Raw genomic sequence first — 20793 nt, 5'->3', positions numbered from 1 at the left:
AATAGCAACCCTATGGGTTTAGGGCAAGTTATAAGATGCGTTAGGCTCCAAGAAACAGAAGAATCTCACTTCAAACTGGCTTAAACCCCACGATAAAATGTTATTTCCCAAGCACGACAGGTGAGGCAGGTTGGATCCTACGTCTCGCCTGTCTGCTGTTCCTATAGCCCTGCTCTCCTCTGCTCGAGCACTCAGAATTCGAGCAGGTGGGAAGCAGGCTGCAGGGCATCTTAGAAATGATAATTTCCAGACAGAGAAGAGGCTAGCTCTTCAAAAGTCTCTTCCTTAGCAACAAGATGTCGTATCACAGAAGCGTCCCCCACCCCTCACGTTGTCTGCTCTCTGGTTTCAAACTGGTGCGTCCCTGCACCAGGCACTGTCAAGAGTAACCAGAAAGGCCATGATTTGCTTGGTAGACCCTTGGTGATCTCCCTCCTTCGCCTTTCTGACTGCTCCCTTCAACGCACACGGACCGCGTGGATGAAAAGTAGACTCCTGACCAAATCCTGGTCCTGGGGAGGAAGGGGCATCTGGAAGGTATACCAGTATGGTCTGCTCAGGGCGTGGTGAGATTTAGGAAGGGCGTGGATGGAGGAAGAGGAACAAGTCAAGCAAGTATGGAAAGAAAAGTCAATTCAGAATAACACAAAGACACCGCTTCATCCAATGAGACGGGAAAGGAGAGTTTCAAAAAGCTGTTCAGCAACACCGGATGCCACGGGAACGGTGCAAGGTAAAATGCTAAGGAGGTTACTGGTTCCAGTAGCCGGGAAATTTCAGTGAACAGGTAGGGACAATGCATCAGGTTAAAGAGGCAAGATCTTGGGAACAGTGAAGATTCACTCTTGGTTCAAAATGTTTGACAGTGAAGGCAAGATTGAAAGACATACGACAACAGCTTAGAAAGGTGTATTTCATGACGCTGGTTTGCCTGTTTGTTGACCTGTTTAAGGAGGTGGTATGCAAGAGTCTTGAGCATATCTAGGTCCAGAAAATAAGGAAGCTGATGAGAGTGGTGGAAAAAAGGGACCACTGAATGAGCCCACCGGAGCACAGCCAGTGAAGCAATTGTTTCAAAGTCTAGCCCTGAAGCTCTGGGCTGTGGTTAACGTAACTGGCATCTGAGAAAATGAGACCCAGCCTGGATGAAAATTCCCTGACTTTATTGCAGACTGTGTTTTGGACTTCGTTTGTAGAGATACGTGCTAATAATATGATCCAGCCTAATGGACGTAAAGATGGTATAAAAATGAGACTTCAATTTATGACAGTGTTTTATGATAGAAATGGAAGGCAGCATTGGTTTTAATCCCCATGTTTCTGGCTTTATAGAGCTTACATAGCACAAGGCTTGGCCCATACTAGATACTCAATAAATAGTATCCATATGGACTGAAAAAAAAAAAAAAAAAGAAAACCTCTGTACTAGACTCATTCCATGTGGTTCTGTTAGACGGGTTGATTCCAGTTGTCATGAAAGGGGTGTGACTCATGACTGGCCAGTCGAGGAATTCAGCTGCTGTGAATCACAGTGATTAGCTTCTGGGTGGACATCGTCCCACGAAGGGCCAGTGTCCCTCCATGGAATATGGGTATTAGGACGCTGAGAAACTAAATGTATCCCCCTCAAACTTGTTATGTTGAAACCTAATCCTCTGTGAGATAGCATTTGGAGATGGGACCTTTGGAAACTAGTTAGCCCATGAGGGTGGAGCTCCCATGAATGGGATCAGTGCCCTTATATATAAAGACCCCAGCGACCTTCCTCGTTCCTTCTGCCGTGTGGGGACCAGTGAGAAGACGGCCATCTCTGGCCCAGGAAACAGGTCTCCCCAGACCCTGCATCTGCCAAACCTTGGTCTTAGATTTCCCAGCCTCCAGAACTATGAGGAGTAAATTTCTTTTCCTTAGAAGCCACCCATTCCGTGGTGTTTTGTCACAGCATCCCTCTTGGTCTCTGCTATCACCAACTCTCAGAGTGATGTAAGCCCAGAACCACTGGTGTCCATCTTGACACCATGTGGAACGTGTGCATCTGTCAGCGTGAGCAGGCAAGGGCCAGTGTAGAAGAGAAACGGCAGTGAGGGACCAGGGGCGATAAGGATCGCGGAGTCGTCTCTGCTTGATTGCTGGAACCAGCTGTGCCAGAAACTCTTTTTTATTTTTTAAATATAAGCTCTAACTTACCACAGTCTTAACCTGGTACATTAGGATTGTGTTGGTAACTTTTTACTGAAGGAAGACCAGCCTTAAGTCTTCTTGTGGCCTGCATGGCTTACATTATTTTAGCAGATTAATTTTTTGCTGGACCAAAGCCTGCAGAACCTCACGTCAGACTTAATCCACGGCTCATATCAGTGTTCAGCAGGGCTAGAGGGCTGTGCCTTAGCGATACTGAACTTCCTAACTGAGGCTGATGGTTGGTATAGCATTAACTAATCCTTCTTACTTCATTTGAAACGTTTGGTAGACTCTGCCATGTGCATTGTGGCCTCCTGAGCTGTCCAGATGATGGAGTGCTGGCTGGGGTTTTATTTTGACTCGTGACTCAGTAGCGGTCCATAGCTCTAGCCAAGTCGCTTAATGTAAAATACAGCCCCGGAATTCTGAAGTCACTGCTCTGAAAGCCTCGTCTCCCCTGTTAGACTTTGGGTTTTTCATTAAGCTGCAGCTATTTGAATCGTACATGAAAGCACGTTTCTACCAGAGTTAGGAGCTGACTTCAGGTTGGCACACAGAGGATTGATCTGATACGTTAGTTTTCTGAAATACCTCTGCAGACTGTCTTCCTAGCAGTGAGAGAAATTCTGACATGACCTGCTGTAACGTTTCCTTGCTTGTTGTCCAAGTTCTGGTCCAGTATTTTATTACTCATCAGTAATTTATGATGGAGCGGATAGTTTTCCTGCTCTGATGAAGGAATCTTTTCTCTCTCTTAGCGATTTGTGGAATGTTGGACCAGAGTAACATTTTGCGAGGGTAGAAAATGAGGGAAAAGAAACATTTCCAACATAAATAGGACCCCTGCCGTGTTCTGCTTGACACCTCCTGGATCGGATTAACCTGACCTTTGCCACAAATCTGGACTTCTTGTTAGCAATGTCTCGGACAAGCACTGACAAAATCTAGGTATTTTGTGAGGAAATGATACCTACCTATGATGAAAATAGAATTTACTCATAATATCCACGTTTACATTTTGAACAGCAGTGATTGGAGGGGAAAAAAAATTAATGCAGGGTTTGCCTAAGACCGTATGAACATTTTTCAGTTGCCCACGTTTCTTAAATACATGATTATACACCAGAGTTTTAAATATTTCTTCTGGAAACAAGTTCCTTTTCTTTCTCTTAATTTGTCTCCATATTAACCTCTGATTTTATAGAAGGTCGATCACTATAATAGTCTTTTTGGTGTCACTTTACTGGAAAACCACTTAGAACCAAAAAGTCAGCAGAGAATTGATTAAGCAAGTCAGTAGAAAATGATTGGTTTACAATCGAAGCAACCAACTGAGAACAAAGTTTTAGATTTTCTTTTAGAGAGGGTGAGATAATTTTGAAAAAATGAAATGTTTGATAAATAATGTCATTTACTGATAATACACTAATTTACCCGAAGAGGGAACAGATTCAGTATTAATTGGAGTAGTGCCTTCCATAAGAAATGTCCTGAGATTAAGAATTAGAAGTCAAAAAGAATAGCAGGAAATCTTAATAAACACAGAATGCAGTTTATCTGCACCAATTAGGAATGGCTCAATGACTTTCTTCCCTGGAGATAAAAAATCTCTGTGAAAGAATGATAAAATATGGCACAGATTTGGGGTTAAGAGACTTCTTCAGGTATTGAAAAAAATAGCTGTGAGAAATTTGGAAGATGTGCATCTTGTTTTCTTTAACTGCTGTGAACATCCAAAGACCATTTGGACTAAGTTTAGTATTCTAATTGCTACTCTAAAACTTTGGAGATTTGCATCACTCATAAATACTCATTCGCTTCCAGTTCACGAGCTTCTCCCTACTGTATTTAATCACTGAATTTCACCGGACGCCCCTCCCTAACTTTTCTCCCCATAAATTGAGCTCCAACACCGGGTTGACAGGACTGCAGATGTGTGAAACTTTTATTTCACCACCACGTTTTATGGCTCTCCAAGAATTTCCCACCTCTTTTCTCCATAATTGCCACCCCGTTGAGAGGAGCACAGCCATCGTGACTGTGAAGCTCTGATGCAGACTTTCTTACCACATCGAATAGGGCCTCCCTCTTTAGAAAGCAAGCCGCTGTCTAGAGCTGTCTTTGTCCCTGAAAGGCAATAGCGGAAAAAAGGGAAATTATATGTAAGCGATTGCAAAATGTTATGTAGAGGCAGGACTTCCATTCTTTTACAAAAGTCATATTTAGTGAATATACGGGTATTTCATTCAAGGGAAAATTTTTGACTGTTCCTACATCACGATTTGAAGGACTGACAAAGTCAAATGCAGGAGAGAAAGGAAGAATTAAAAAGAGATAAAGAGAGGTGAGGGTAGGGTTACACAGAGGTAGTGAGGGAAGGTGGGGTTCTGAGAGGGGCAAGAACTGGTCCTGTCCAGCTTCTCCAGGTCCTCTCCGACCCCTCGTGGTCCCCTGTCTCCCACTCCAGTGCGGTTCCTGACCAGAGGACACCATCCATCCCCACTTGGATTCAGAATGTCTGTACTTGCCTGGAGGAACACGCATTCTCTTTAGATAAATCTCTGTTGGCCGTGCCAGTGGGTGTTTCAAAAATGAGATTACAGAATTAAAACAGGAGTTGGGGTAGGTGGTATAGAAGACAAGTTTCTACACTGATTGGTTCATTTCCCATTTTAAGTATATGTATGGCATGTCAGGTGTTCTTCTGTTGTGACTGGGTTTTTTTTTTTTTTTTCTTTTTTTGGCAACTGCTATACTTTCTTTAGTTTTGCGCCTTTCCGAGTAGTTCCTTCTGCCATCTTACTGTGAATATTTGAATCAACTCATTAATTCTGCTTTCCCTAAGTAGGTTATAAATTGTTGAATGAAACTTGGCACATGTTGTATCAAATAGACTCCTTAAAACTCTCATTTTGAAAGCCAGGGGATAATTTCATGAAGAAAAAAAAACTCTAGATATTATTTTACTTTAAGATCTGCGAGTGTGCCTTGTATTTGGCATTCAAAAGCCACTCAAACGGTCAGTACCTACACTAACCCCACTATATACTTGTTTGGGATCCAAAACATCATCACATTTACTGATTTGAATTTATGGATGAGTTTTTCTGATAATTAGATACTGAGATCTATTTCCCAGACCTCTGTGTGTATATATGGCTTCCTTTTTGTAAGGAGATGAATGTGCCCAGGTCTGGTCAATATGGTTTAAGCGGAATTGACTTCCCTAGATCTTGAATGCATTCAGTCATAATTACGGTCTGGGGGAGATGCTCAAATCAAAAACCTGCTCCAGGGCCAAAACCCGAGTCCCTTTCCTCTTTCTGCGGTTCTGATTTAGGACTTGTTGATCAATGACTGAGCCTCCAACTAACATCAATGTATATATTTTTTCTTCAATTTTGTATCCCATTCTCTCTCCTATCTGAAGTTATGAATCAAGTCCTGCCTAAAATGTTACGAATCAAATCCTGCCTAAAATGTCACATCACTGTTAATGTAAAAATCAGTTGCGTCTGGTCCTGAATAACTAACATCAACTCGAATCCTTAATGCTTTTGGCTGGAGGCCATCGCAAAACTTCCTGAACGATAAAACACAGCCTTCAGAATAGGATTTTCAAATATGAGAAAAAAAAAAGATTAGACTGAATTCACAAATAAAGCAACAGCATCCCAAGTTAATTTTAACTCATACAGACCAAAGCATCTGCATAATTATTTACTGCAATTTGAAATGTCTTTGCTCAATGTTTGAAGCAGCTTAAAAAAGAATTGCAAAACCACAAACATGCATTTGTACAGTGGCATTTGTATCTGTATCCATCTCTCTCTCTATATATATATATCTATGTCTGTCTGTCTATCTATCTATCTATCTATCTATCTATCTATCTATCTATCTATTTATATCTGTATCTCCTGCTCAGTGAGAGCTGTATCTCTAAACAGATGGAAAGGTAAATATAACGAGAGGACTACAGGCAGTGAAATCCGCAGCAAGCAGTTACTGCCCTCCTGCTGTTCACTGCTTGGGTGGGAAAATCAGATTGATCTCCCCTAAGCATGGCATTAGTTCCAGACTTTCTGGAAAACTTAGGAGTGATGTGTATCCAAAGTGGAGGTCTTGGACTTCCTGACTTTGTAACCTGTAAACATTACTTAAAACATTAGAAGAGATTTGCCTGATTTGTATCCCAACTGCGTGGACGTTTTCAGTTTCATAGAAGTTAGATTCTCTCCATTTGAAACACAGAATCATTCCTTCGCTTCACATCACACAGGAGTGGTTAGGACTCTCCAGTACTTACCTTTTGTCGTACAGTGCCGAAACGGGCCAGGCAACCGGCTCTGTGTCTCCTGCTCAGATGCAGAAAGAGAACAATTCGTGATGAGGCACAATTAGTTCCATTTTATGATCACGTAACAGTTGCACTTTTATTTTTTACCCAAATGTATTCCTCCAACTTAACGTGGGGAAACTTTTTTTATTTTGTCATTTCTGACTACTGAGATCATCTCATCTACGAAAACTCTTTTTTAAAACTTCCTCTCTGAAGGGTGCAAAGATCTTTCTAGGCAAAAGCAATTCTTTGTTTAGTCTTTGTCCTTTTCTTAAAGTTCAGTTCTGGGTCTCTAAGATTTCGTTTCCCCTCTGAGCTGCTGCTATAAGCCTGTTGACTCTGGGTGTTCCTTCTAGGAAGACCTAGGCCTGGACAAGGGTGCATAGTTTAGCCACGGTAGTAAGGGTCAGATTTCAGCCTCTAGTTTCCTCTCCCTCCAGGGACTATTTTGGGCAGTGCACAAACTGTGCAACTGAACCTGTAGGCCATGATTTTATCTCAGGTTGCAATTTGTGTATGTGCCTTTATCCCCCTTAGACTAAGGTGTCGGAATTGTCTCATCCTTCTTCTCCATCCTTCCATAGTACAAATCCAGTTTGTGTGAAGTACATTTAATAATCGTTTGCTCACCGCATCCAGGTCTGGCAAAGAGCTCAGGTCTTTGGAAATTGTTTGTATTTCTTTGCCCACAATACATATGATTCCTGAGTGATGTTTATCTAAAAAAATATGCTGCATTTTGGTTTCTTCTGACATATTTCTGCAGCACATCTTAAGCATGATACTATCTGTGAAGCAGGAGGCTTAACGGCCCATTTGGATAAAGTGAAGGAATTCAGGCAGGGTGAGGCGGGTGCGACTGAGGGCAGGGACTGCCAAGAGTCCCTTCTTGTCACTTAGCTGGTCCCCGAAGACACATCTTACTCAGTTCTCAAGTCCACATCAATATTTTAAGATAGAAGAAGCTGATATATTTTATTTAATTTATGTGCAATTATGTGAATCTGCCATTGTGGAATGTTAAAACTCTCCAGTAAATAGCCATGCTTGATGCACTATCCCTTAAAGCACTGAGATATAAAACCAGTGATAGCACCTGGAAAGAGAGAACGCCCTTATGTCACTTAGGCCATTTTCCCTCAGGGAGCTCCCTAACGATGGGAACCTTGTGTCTTTGGAAATGTGATGATAATTACATGCAGATCTCACAAGTTCCGTTTGTATTAAGTAGCCTGCTGTATGCTAAAACTGAATACTGTGCAGAGCAATTTGTATCAACCTGTACAACAACTCTTTTTTTTAACCTTTTTTTATTGAGTTATAGTCATTTTACTATAAAAGTTATACTCATTTTATTGAGTTATAGTCAGATTCCAGTGTAGAGCACAATTTTTCAGTTATACATGAACATACATATATTCATTGTCACATTTTTTTCACTGCAAGCTATCACAAGATCTTGTATATATTTCCCCGTGCTACACAGTACAATCTTGTTTATCTATTCTATATATGCCTGTCAGTCTCCACAAATTTCAAACTCCCAGTCTGTCCCTTCCCACCACCAGCCCCCTTGGCAACCACAAATTTGTATTCTATGTCTATGGGTCTGTTTCTGTTTTGTATTTATGTTCTTTCTTTTTTTTTTTTTTTTTTTTTTTTTTTTTAGATTCCACATATGAGCTATCTCATATGGTATTTTTCTTTCTCTTTCTGGCTTACTTCACTTAGAATGACATTCTCCAGGGACATCCATGTTGCTGCAAATGGTGTTATGTTGTTGGTTTTTTATGGTTGAATTGTATTCCATTGTATAAATATACCACATCTTCTTTATCCAGTCACCTGTTGATGGACATTTAGGCTGTTTCCAACAACAACTCTTAAATGTAAGTGTCATTATCCCAATTCCAGCCATGACGCGACTCACATGATCTTGCTCACTATCTCATAGCTACTGAGGAGCGGAGCTGAGATTCACAGGCTCAGCTCCCAGCCAGACCTTTGTAGTCATCACCACATCTGTGAACTACGTAATTTCACTACTGAGACACACTATGTATCAATCACAGATTACCTATAAACTCAGGCGTGACTTTAGTTATCCAGTGGAAATCTGGTTGGGAAATTAATTTCCAGTTCAGGGTCATGCTTATTATTTAAAGAGGGCCAGCACCTTGAGTAGCAGAAAACTAGGTGACACCAAAGACAGACGTTTCAGTGATTTCCCACTCATAGGAGCCACTCCTTTAACTGGGGTTCTTCCTTCAAAGCAGTGACTTCACAACACAATTAATTTGCCTTCTTCCTACAATTGCATGCTTAATCCTGCAATGAAGAACAACTTCATACTTCATTCCCTGAAATAGATGTATTGGAGCAGTTCATTCTGTGGCGGGTGGAAAACCACTAAGTCGTCAATTCCAGGTTTCCTTGGTAAGTATCCATGGGGGGAAACAGCATGGCAGATGAATTAGAGCTGATCATTTGGATGGAAATGATTTCAGCCATCTGAGACTCAGGAAATGAGCACATGTTTTTCTGTGATATTTTAATTTGTTCATGAGTTTATGTTAGGAAGCTAAGGTAGCTATTTTAATTTTTAAAAGTCTCCTTAATACAATCAGTCCTGGAAATTCTTTTTAAAATTGTTCCCCCAAATTTTTTTCACCCAGCAGTGATCTTTCTTTCAAATGCTGTTTTGACAGTGATATGGTTTGATCGACGTGTGACATTTTGAATAAAGATATCAATGTTAGCAACCAATTTCTTTTTAGCATGGAACAGCATTTTCATTAGCAGCCTTAGCTGAGGCATTCAGATCTGAATGAATTTTAAAATGAAATCTTTTTAATTAACTCCTCTGTAGCTTTGAGATCTGTTGGCAGCTAGTGGAATTTGAAGATGGAATAGCATCTGGTCTTGAGATGGTTTCTACCTTCTTGGCCCACTAGGAAATGCTGCTTTGAAATGTTGCCAGTCAAATGCCTTCCACCATCATTAAAATTAATTCCACAAACTAACATAATTCAAGGACATAGCTTAGAGTTATTTAATGCTATTAGCTATGAATACAGTGGTAAAATAAAGAATATCTTTTAATATTTTAATTTTACCTATCTAATATCTTATAATTATTTTCTTAGTCTTCCTAGGTCAAATTCTGACTCCTTTCTGAATTATTTGATTAGAAATAATCCTTTATTTATTCTGTCTTTGAATTGAATTCACATGTTTTAAGAATGTCTGAGAGTTTAAAATTTGGTTTCATTGATTTCCCAATTATAAATACTACACTAGAAAATAGTATTTTAGAATGGTAATTAATTGAGGAGAATTTTTATCCTGTGTTAATTGAAAACACATACATTCTCTACATACACACATATAATACTAATTCATGGTTTTAGGAGCACATCATACTTCAATGTTTTTTCTGCCTGTTAGTGTAAAGAAAAAAACCATTTTATTTTCCAGAAACAGATATCTTTTCTTCCAGGAATATCTCCATCCTAATCACTAAGCATCTTAATAGTTAACTTGACTATTTTCCATTGAATACATGGACAGGCTGTATATATTAAAATATCAGTTGCAGGTAGGAGTGGAAACTCAAGTTCATGGTTGAATATTTCATCTTTAGTGGGAAACTTTGGCTGTCTTTTCATTGCACATCAATCTATGGACAGAGAACATGAGGATAGTGGAGAACATTAAAATAATCTGATTTTCATTTAAAGTTTATATTTCACATCAGTTATGCAGACATATTTTTCTACAATGCCATGGTCACTTTTTCTCCAGAAAGTCCAAATGCAAGGAAGGCCATCTGCAGTGACTCAGTGAGAGCTGTGTTTGAGTCTTACCTTCATTAAGACCTAGATGAGAAGCATTTCTTTAAAATGAAAATCTTGAAAATAGCTAGGAACCATTCGGTCCCTTCAACACTCCGAAAACCCCCTTTAGCTAGTGACTTAATGCAGCCCTGCTCCTGACGTAACGCTCTAGTCCTTTCTTTCTCAGGTGAGTGCGACTGGAAGTGTTTTGGCCACTTTATCTGTTCCCTGGTGGCTTTTGTCTGAGCAACTGCCTAGTAATCGTGTTTAGGTTCATAGAATGAATTAAAGCAGAAGCCTTCATTTGTTTTTCTTACTTTTTACATCAAATTAGAAGGACCTACTCTTTACTCTAAACTTGTTTCTGTCTCCAAAAGGTAGTAAGGAAAGACAGACTACACATTTGCATCTCTAAACTAGAAATCTAAAATCCTTTCTTATTTGGTCTTTCCAATCAGAAAGAAGTAATTTCTTTCTAAAGAGGGAGGAAATGGCCCTCTTTCCAGTTTTAGTATCCACATGAGTGACTTTCTCAATGTCCTAGCAAAGATAAAATTTGCCAGCAACTTTAGATACATACCTTTTTATAAAATTCTCTGGTCTATGTATTTTAACAATGTATTAAAATAATTTTGAGATGATTTAGTCATGTTTTGGGAAATTTAATTTTGAGAAATATCATCCTCTGAAGAGAGCACATTAAAGAAAGTCACAAGACTTGAAGAAGTTGGCATTTCAGGAGGAATACTCTGGTGATGGATTCCATAAGAACCAGTGCCTTTATTTCACAAATCAGGAACTCAGTTTCTAACGGGTCTTAAGAGGCAGTAAAAAGTTAGAATTGTAGTTTCAGTTTTCCTTTTTTTTCATGCATACTTTTGTAAAATCTCCTCACCTTTCTGAACCTCACATTTTCTTCTCTAGAAAGAGCGATCTCTAAGATGTCTTCTGAGTGACATCTCAGGGTTTATGTGCCAAAGTAGAAAGTATCTTTGCCTTTATCCAGTACTCTTTTCAAGTCTAGAGACTTCTGCTCATTCTAACTCATTATAATTATAGTATCTTTTTTAAATTATGGATTTCCTAGTAACTTGTTATACCTGCTTTCTTTGGGTTCAATAGGAAAAACCAAACAAACACGACCAATCATCATACACTTGTATTTCTATCCCTAAGAGTTTATCTTTCAGATATAATAGACTCACTTTTATGTTTTCTTCTTATTTTGTATGTGTCATGGTCAAAGTTTTCATGGTTAGTGACTAACTGTTACTTGAATAATTCTTTAATCCAGGAGTTGATTACACATGTTTCTGAAATTCAGCCACAATTAACAATTTTCTATTTATTATTTCTTCTCCAGATTTTAAAATTCAATTTTGCTTTTAGTGATATCCATCCTGCATAGATTTGTGTGCTTTAACTGTGTTTTACTTTCTTATCACCTGGATAATTTTGTGTCATTACAACACTAAAACAGTTGTAAGGTTTATATGTCAACTTGGGACACACACACACAAGCTAGATTAATACTCTAAATGCAAAGATTCTGAAGTTCTCAAAGTAAGAATAATTGAAACAATGTAAGTATTGCCATGTTCTCTTTCCCAGTTTGGAGTTTTTCCCCAGATTCTATCTTATGCTAATGATTCATTTTCTCTCCTGTGTAAACTCAGTCATCTCCCAATACATACAAATATTCTCAAATTAATACTGGAATTCAGCCCTGTCTGGAGGCTCTAGACCAGTATTTTCAGTTGTCTGCTAGTCATTTCTACCTGGGTATCTTCTTTTTCAATGTGTGCTATGTTACCAGCCTTCAAACTCAAAATGGTGGAATTCTTAAAATTAGCTACTTTCCCCAAATTCCTTATTTCTAGTGACTGTGCTTTCCTGCACCCTCAACTCAGGCAGGCTCGAAAGCTTTGGCTTATACTTTTCTTGCAGCACAATAATCCAGGAGTAGCCATGGGGAACGGCACTTCCTAGTCCCCTTGCGTTCAGTTCATCCCTGCCTCCATCCTCCTCACGGCCTCACCACCTCAGGTAGCACCGTCTTCCCTGGTCTCCCCGTGCAGATCTCACCCCATTTCCTGTTCCTGCTAAAACTGAGCTGGATGCATGATCTCAGCCCACCGGCTGAGAATTCTTCAAAGCTTCCCCTCTGCCAATCTAATGGAGTAAGTACCCTTTATTCCAGCTGAAGAAGTCCAAAATCCGATTCCAACTATCTTTTTGTTACTGCAGTATGAGTACCCACTGTTCTAACCCGTTTAGTGTCTACTCTTGACCGGAAAGTGTTCATTATGGCCCTTAAATACTATTACTACAACAGTAGCGATATTCTTAACAAGTACTTGACTGAGATTCTGCTTTGGTCATAAAGATTAGTCGAAGATGGGCACGTGGCATAAGCAGCTGTAACACGGAACAGGTGTAGGAGGCAGTTGTCTTCAGGCTTTGGACAACAGGTTGTGCAGGACTTGATTCTTGAGGGAAAAGAAGCATGTGAGGTGTCTCACCTCTGTCCCAGCTTTTAGCCGCGGGGTGGCTTCCCATCACTGACACAAGGAGAGAAAGTGGAGCTTCGTGAGCAAAGGAGCAGGCACCAGAGTTTGATGCTGCTGAAAACACTGGGATTTGAACAGCAGGGTAGCAGAGAAGAGGAAAGTGTGAGAGTTGCATAGGATGGTCGCTCGTGTCGGCTGAAATAAATGCACATCCTAAAAGTTGAGAGTTATGTTTTATTCGGTGGACAATTCTGAGGACTCAGCCCGGGATGACAGCCTCTCAGATGGCTCTGAGGGACTGCTCCAAAGAGGTTGGGGAGGAGCTAGGATATACAGGAGCTTTACAACAAAGACCAGGTAGCTGGAACATTAAAAGCTTACTTGTTAACTAAAGAAAACCAGGCATCTCAAGTTAAAGAATTTAGTGCCTGTCTATGTATGGGAGGGAGCCAATATTTGGGCTCATTGAATTCATTCCTTTGACAAGCACCTAGCCATCTAGGGCCAGTGTCCTGTCCTTTCTTATTCTGAGTCCCCTCGGGGTGCACCATTGTGAGTGGCTGCAGAGGCCGGCCTGCAGGCTTGTCTTCACTGGGGGGTGGCGGCAGCCGCTGATGACTTGATGGCTTCAGCATTCTTTGTTTACTGAGATGGTTTGCAGTAGTTTTCGTTCATACTCGGTCTCTGGCCGAGGGCAGAGTACCCATGTCCAGGGTGAGACTCCCAGAGGCTTCGGGTAGAACGGCTGCTGTGGAAGGAAGAGTTGAACGGAGGTGCCAGAGGCCATGTGGTGCTGAGTGGTGCTGGAGTTCTGGTCCATTCAGAATGAAATAGCCTTGCTGAGCACAGTGGACGTTCAACTGAGCCCCCAGAAAAGCCACATTTTGCAAGAACCATCACTGAGGGTCAAAGTGATGTCCTGGTACTAAGGAGAAAAACAGAATATACTGACTCCATTAAGGCAAAAAACCAGTTCCGATGCTGTGATGTTTTCTAACCCCAGCAAACTAGTTTTCTGATTCTCGGGGTACCAACTGGGTGTTCAACAACTCAATTCTAATGTGAGGTCCCCAGAGTTAGCATGGATCTCACAGTTAAGGCCCCAGTCCTGCAAGACTGTCCTCGGTTCAGATGCCCGTTACAAGTCCCAGGGGCCACCTGGGCTTCTGGCCAACCAGCTATAAACTGAGGGTTTCTATAACCCTTTCCTCGGGTCTAATAATTTGCTAGAACAAATCACAGAAATCAGGGAAACACTTCATGTACTGTTACTCATTTATTGTGGAGGATACAGCTCCGGAACAGCCAAAGGGAAAAGATGCACAGGACAAGGTACATCTTGCGGGGAGAGGTACAGAGTTTCCCTGCCCTCTCTGGGTGCCCCATCCTCCCACCACCAGTGAGTTCACCAACCCGGGAGCTCTCTGAACCCCGATATTTAGGGGTTTGAGGGTGTTTATGGAGGTTTCATTACAGAGGCATGATTGAGTCAATCAATGGCTACTGTTGCTTATGAACTCAATCTCCAGCACCTCTCCATACCTGGCCCCCTCCCCCCACCCCAAGGTTGGGGGCTGGGGCTAAAATTCCAAGCTTCTAATCAAGTCTTTGTCTCTCTGACAACCAGTCCCCATCCTGAAGTTATCTAGGAGCTGGCCAAGGATTGCCTCATTAGAAAAAAAGGCACACCTATCACCTTATTACTCAGGAAGCTCCAAGGGTTTTATTTAGGAGCTCTGTGCCAAGAACCTGAGATGAAAAACAAGTTTATATTTCCTGTTACACCATACTGAGAGGCTCAAGATGGTCCACTTGTAATTCAACTATCTGTTAGAGAAAAAGTTAACATACTTTACAGGGAACAACATAACCCACAATGAACCATTAACAAATAGAAAAGTACAGTAGATTAAATCCAACCTTTATTAAAAATTACATTAAATATAAATGGACTAAACATTCCTTTTTAAGGGTAGAAATTGTAACAGTGCATAGAAACAGACTCAAATATGATGTCTACAAGAGTTGCACTTGAAATATAATAAAGTCACAGATATTTTGAAAATATTTTGAAAAAGTTTACAGACACAACTGGTTTTATTGCACTTCTTTTTACTGTGCTTCGCAGAGACTGCGTTTTTTACAAATTGAAGTTTGTGGCGCCCCTGCCTGAAGCAAGTCTGTTGGTGCTACTTTTCCAACAGCATCTATGCCCTTCCTGTCTTTGTGTCACATTTTGGTAATTTTTGTGCTATTTCAAACTTTTTCATCATTATATTTTTTATGGTGATCTGTTGCCCTTGCAAGAAGATTGTGACTCGCTAAGATTCAGATGATGGTTAGCATTTTTATTGATGAAGTGTTTTTAATTATGAAATGTACAGTTTTTAGACATAATGCTATTCACACTCAACGCACTACAGTATAGTGTAAACGTAAGTTTTATAAGCACTTGGGAAACCAAATTTATATGACTCACTTTGTTGTGATGTTTGCTTTACTGCAGTGGTCTGGACAGAACTCACAGTGTCTTCAAGGTTTCCTGCATGCAGATTTTTAAAATTTAATGAAATGTAAATTGAGTTTCAAAAAATTTATATTTAGAGCTTTCCTATTCTCTCTAAAATATTCTTCCCTATGTCTAGATTGCAAAAATATTCCCTTATAACATGGTTAATGCAGCAACTGGACTTTTCATGTATTACTAGTGGGAGTATAAAGGGGTATTACCATTTTAGAGAAAATTGTGGTAGTTCGTTATACACTTAACCATATATCTACCACATGACCCAGCAATTCTACTTCTAGAAATTTATCCAAAAGAAACAGGAACATATATCTAAAAAGAGATTTGTACCAGACTGTCATAGTAGCTTTATAATAGTAGCCCCAAGCTGAAGACAACAAAATGACTGTAATGATAAGCACATAGTGCTAGAACCATAGAATGGAATATCACTCATCAATAAAAATATCTGTATGTGCTGCTGAAACATACAACATGGGTGAATCTCCAAAAATCATTTTGCTTGGTAAAAGAGCCAGAATACAATTTATTTATGATTCCATTTATATAAAGTTCAAGAACAAGCAAAACTAGTGGGGAGGGTGTAGCTCAGTGGTAAAGCACATGCTTAGCATGCATGAGGTCTTGGTTCAATCCCCAGTACCTCCATTTAAAAAAAAAAATTAATTAATTAAAAACCTTGAGGAAATAAACTGATCATTAAAAAAAAAAAAAAGAAGAACAAGCAAAACTTGTCTGTGGTGACAGATACCAGACAGTGATTGAGGCATGAGTAAAAGGGGCCTGAGGCTACTTTTAGATGTGATGGAAATGTCCTGTCTCTTGACTCAAGTGTGAATTACCTGGTTGTGTGTATTTAGTAACTTAAGATCTGTGCATTTCACTTTAGGCAAATTTATCTCCATTTTCAAAAAGATGAATAACTACTTTAAGAAATCCAGTCTGACCTGGAAAAAACAAAGGAATGAGAAAAAATGCCTCTGAACTCCCTCTTTTCTGACTTTTAACATTCTTTCCAATTTATTTTCTTCCATTTAAATACTACCAGTGTTCCAAGCCCATTTCAGATGTTTTTTTCTGGGAATTATGCTGGATATAGGTGTGTGCATTCCTGTAGCAGCTCCCAGAGATTATTGTTGCTCACAGTTATTTGTGTCAGTGATATCTCAGCAAACAGAAATGTAACTGCCAAAGGCAGATAATACAGCTGTTCATTCAAGAAGAAATGATTGAACTAGACTTCGGGGGCTGAGTGTTTTTGAATCTAAGAAGATACTGGCTTGATCTTCAAGGCTATTTTTACTTTGAATGATCTTGTTCACTGAATGAAGCTCTTAATAGCATTTAATCCTCAACATTTATTTTACAAAAACGAAAGTATTACCTACTGCACTCAATAAAACATTCCTAGGCATTAAGGATAACAATGATGTCCAATAAAATATGGCTTATGACTTCAAGAATCACACAGTTAATGCTCCAGCCAAACAACTGAATAAAGAATTACAAAAATTTAGACATGTACATAATGCTCTATAAGGTTAAAAGAAGAAGACTAGGGAAATGCCCTGGAGGGAAGGATGATTAAATTGAGACTTGAAGGAAGAATATTAGAGTGAACCTTACAACCTTACAGTATTGCTGAGATTCCACTATTTTTGACCTACAGAAATGGCAATTACATATGACTCAAGCTAATATCTGCAAGAGCAGTGTTTCTGGCAAGAGAGGGACATGTGAAAAAGCCCCCAAAGAAAACAGAATATGATGCACTTACGGAGCTGAACAATTTAGTTCGATTCTAGTGAGACTGAACCCTAGGATGAGAGAGGAAACGGCAGCGCAGAGTCAAACTGATGGAGTCAGGCAGCCGCTATTTCAGAGTGACAGTGAGAAGAAACAAACATCCGAGAGAGAGAGAGAGAGAAGGATGAAAAAGCACGAAAACATCACGCTCAATTCAGGAAGTGATGGCCTCGATCACAGCTGTGTTTGGGCGTCACATGTCCTAAGCTTGATATTTTAGAGGGTCCGTTGCACCTGCGCAGAGAGAGTCCGCCGCCAGGCATCCCGAGGCCTCATTCCCACGTTCCCTGTTCCGGCTGTAGCTGTAGGGCCGCTTGCGGGCTGGTGCTCTTGCCTTAGTGGACCTACTAAGACTGGGATGCTGTAATGTGCTAGCTTCATGCACGAATTCCGCCTGGATCTCTAGGTTCCACTTCTAAGCGTATTCTTCTGCAGGAATTAATGATCCATTCTAAGAGCGTGTACTATATTAAGAATGTTTGCAAAGAAATGGCCTACCAATCGTGCACAATCTACCAAGATGAGTTTTTTAAACTTTTATGAAAATGTGAAATGATACTTCGATGCTGTCTAGTTAGGCTCAACACTTAATGATAATATTTACTCTCTAAATTCTTTTCACTTATTTTCTGTAAATTAAATGAAACCGTGACTTGGTTTTATTATGCAGAACTTACACAATTTAGAAAATTTTAAGTTCCGTACCTCTTGCCAAAACACACTTTAACAGCCAATAATGCTAATTGCCAGGAAACGTATTCATACAGCGCCGTGTAAATTTTTAATGCACTCATTTGTCACTTGCTCCCATCAGCAAGCAGCCGCCATTTGCGGAGAGCCGAGTGCGCAGAGCCAGAGGGCTTGAGTGGCTTCAAGACGTTGACTGTAATGTTTTTAGGGCCTTGACAAAGATGAGGGATGTCAGGTTTTTTTCGGTTTAGTGAGTTTCCCCCTGAACACAGCAGTTCAGAAGAGCATCGGGAGACAGGAAGCAAGAGCTTTGCAGTAATGGGTGCTGTTTATTTGCTGGTTGTGGGTAACTTGACTTGACTCCCTCTGATCCACGCTAGGACAGCAGACTGACCCGAGTGCACCGCCATCATCGAGCTGCTGCGAAGCGCCTGATGTTCCGCCAGTCTCTGCTTAAAGCCTGTTTCTTTCTTTCTTCTTTTTGCTCTTGCTCTTGACCTCTGCTTGCAGTGATTATATTCTTTGTTATCTGGAAGGTTTGTTGAGCGAAGCTCATGCAGTGAAGACGTGTGTCACTATGAACACTCACACATACACATACAGGATGTTTTCAGGAAATATGTGTTTTTCTCATTTGGTGAAAAAGACGTAACACCAGTTTCACCTTCTTCATAAAACTTGAAGAGAATGTTTACTCTAACTTGTGGATGTAGACATTTAGAATACGTTTGTCATGTTAACTAGCAAATAAAAAGCTGAATGCAGTAATTCTGTGAAAAAGAAAAATTGGACTTAAAAATAAAATTAAACCACATTCTCTGGGATGATGATTTTGAGAAGATTTTCATCTACTTTAAATGTTGTAAACATCTGTGTGGCAAAAGTCGCAGAGCTGATAAAAAGCAACCTAGGTATGCATGGCATTTAAAATGTAAAGCATCACGTTCATGAATGCTTGAATTTTATGTTCAATAGGGTTATCAAAAATACTTTTAAATAGATTTTGGTGAGTGTGCCATTTAAAATGTACTTGTAAAAACACATATTAATCAGAAAATTGCTTTTTGTATTATCAGTCCTTAAATTCATTGTCACTAATTGCGTGACTAATTGTCAGATCTCTAGCATTATTAAAGTATTGCCAAATTTCCTAACATCTGAGACACTTTAAAGTTAAGATGCACCATTATTTTATATACTACTAAGAGAGCAAGGAAAAGGGGATGAAAGGAAGAAAAAGAAGGAAGGAAAAAGAAACAGCAGAGTAAAAGAAGGGAAAGGGGGAGGCAGAGAGGGAGGGAGGGGTGGGGGAGGGAAGGAAGGAAGAGAGACAGAGAAAGAGAAAGAAAATTAGGGTGCAAAAACTGGGACATAAAGCTTTTTTGTAACTTAACATTTTGTTTATTCCTATTGGAAAAGCTCTTGGATTCATCCAGGGGTAGATTTTTTTGTTATTAATTATCATACATTCTTAAAAACAAGAATACAAGTTCAATAAGTTGGTTGAGTAGTCCCAAAAGTTTTCCGTAGTCTTTCTCTTGTAATTCATTTTTTTTCTTAAGGACACAATTAAAATTTGCTTTAAATGTTTCTTTGAGGGAGGGGACATCACATTTCCAGTCAATCAGGAGAAACATTTGTACAGTCCAGGTCCTTTATTTTCTTTGTGCCTATCACGCCATGAATTTGTAGGGAATGGCTTCCACCAGCTCAGGCTCCTCCCGTTGGTTCTCACGAAGTGGGCTTCTCTGGGTGGAGCAGACTCGTGCTTCAGTTGAACCCAAGTACCTTTGTCTTACTTCTTTTTCTGGTCACATGTTTCAGGAAGCTGTCTCAGCTCTTAGAGTGCTTAATGTGCTCAGTACTCACATTAATTCTCTTGGCAAGAATCTTACCTTTGTTTGTTTACAACAGTGCCAACAGCATACTGGGTACCAATGTAGACTCCTCCAGTGTTGCCATGGTAACATTGGGGGGCAATACCTTCTGAACAATGCCCATTCTCTTGATGTCTACAGTATCAGCTTTCTTGCAGATCGCCAAAGGAACAATTCCATGTTTTCTCAAAGGCCTAGGGAACATATAGTGGGTACCTCTCCTTTTTCCCTTTGTGTTGGACATTTTGGAGACTTTCTGGAAGATGGCAGTTCCAGCCAAAAGGTTTTGATTCACTTTTGATGCTCTGTCATCAGCATCTTAGTTTTCCATGCAGTGCCATCCTCAGTGACATTAAAAGGGGCAAGAGTACAGAACGTTTTTAAGGAGTCTTTCACAGTTGCCCCTGTGATTGTCTTTCCAGATGTTGTGACACATTCTTCAAGTTTTGTTTTTCTTGATCTCACCAGAATATGTCAGTCGCAGGTTTTCAGTAACAGAACAGATAATTGTTGCTCAAAGTCCTTCAAGAGTTTTTTGAATGAAACACAAGGCCGAGTTCCCACATGTGCAGGACTGGAGAACTGTGCCATGGCCACCATCTGGCTGAAAGTGATGGTTAGCAGCTACTGGCTATGAGGTGTATTCTGATTCAGAGACGTTAAAATGTGAAAAGCGTGCATCTCAGGATTGTTTGAATGTGCAATTTTATCGTTCACTTTTTTTTTGTCACTCTTACTGAGCTTCTGCAGCTAAAGTCAAAGACATCAACTGTTGATCTTATGGGGGAGGTTTCTGCTTTAAAGCTTATCTGTGTAGGAGCAGAGAGGCTGAAGGCTCTCCTATCTCTAGGTTTCTATTGTTCATGGGTCAGTGGGAGCCAACGTTATGTGTTGAGTTGGAGAGCTGGTGGGTTCATTGGCGGTGACAGCATTTTTTAGGTTTGGAATAACCTCTGCGGTGATTGGGACAGAAAATCCAGGACGCAGAGAACCTTCAGCCCATACTCTGAGGACCAAAATGGGG

General features: G+C 40.1%; 1 protein-coding gene and 1 pseudogene across 3 annotated transcripts in view; one reads left to right on the top strand and one right to left on the bottom strand.

Moving 5' to 3' along the window:
• CTNND2 (catenin delta 2) overlaps window positions 1-20793 on the top strand; it is an 886119-nt gene that overhangs the window by 204049 nt on the left and 661277 nt on the right. The window lies entirely within an intron of this gene.
• LOC116150133 (large ribosomal subunit protein eL21-like) lies at window positions 19566-20013 on the bottom strand (annotated as a pseudogene).

This window comes from Camelus dromedarius, chromosome 3 (assembly GCF_036321535.1).
Source record: "Camelus dromedarius isolate mCamDro1 chromosome 3, mCamDro1.pat, whole genome shotgun sequence".
NCBI classification, from domain to species: domain Eukaryota; kingdom Metazoa; phylum Chordata; class Mammalia; order Artiodactyla; family Camelidae; genus Camelus; species Camelus dromedarius.
This window is presented reverse-complemented; position numbering and strand designations above follow the sequence as displayed.